Source organism: Bactrocera latifrons, unplaced genomic scaffold, assembly GCF_001853355.1.
Source record: "Bactrocera latifrons isolate USDA-ARS-PBARC rearing strain unplaced genomic scaffold, ASM185335v1 scaffold_39, whole genome shotgun sequence".
Taxonomy (NCBI): Eukaryota; Metazoa; Arthropoda; class Insecta; order Diptera; family Tephritidae; genus Bactrocera; species Bactrocera latifrons.
Genome location: NW_017537034.1, coordinates 1,285,725 through 1,286,576, shown reverse-complemented (window position 1 = coordinate 1,286,576; position 852 = coordinate 1,285,725).

Sequence of the window (852 nt, the reverse complement as noted above, 5' to 3'; positions counted from 1 at the left end):
TTTATATAATTTATTTGTATGTGTTCATATATATAGAAGTAACGAGTTGCTTGAGTGCTGAGAGGCTTTTGTGATTTTCAATAATTTGTTTTTATTATTGTTTTGTTTGCTTGGTTTTGGTATTTGGTTTTCATAAGCTAGAAATTTTTGTAACCGTTTTAACTTTTATTTTTTTCTTAATTTTTGTTTCTTGCTATGACTTTTGGTTTTTGTATGTTTTTAGTGTGAGTTTTGTTAATTTTATTTTGCGTGTAAATTTTTTTGGCTTCACGTATTGTTTTTTTTCTTTGCATGGTGGCAATATTTCGAATTATGAGTCATACAAAACACTTTCTGACAGCATTTTTTAGGTTATGAGAGAAAAAATTATATAACGGCACCAAATGTTTGCAAATATAGATTTAGGAAGTTTTGTAGTTGCAGTTTTAAGTTTAAAAGAAAAAAACAACAATAATATTACGGTAATAAAAAGTGTTGAAATCATATATTTCGAAAATTTTGCGGACTTTTTTTCAGTTTAATTAACTTTTAAATAATATTATGCAGAATATTTTGAGGCAGAAAAACAATTTGGCAAAAACGAAATCATGATTATGAAGTTACACAATATAATTATTTTACAAAAAAAAAAAGAAAAACACGTTGTGAGCTTGTTATAGGCAAAATGAATTTTTTTTAAATTAAATTCGGTTTTTGAAATCTTTTTGAGTGAATACAGTCGAAAAAGCTGATTTTAAAATATAAAAAAATAATTTTTATATATCATTGTAACGTAAGAAAACAATACAGGAATTTAATTTAAATATACCGTTATATATTGTGAACAATTTTTTTTATACCGTTTTTAGTACT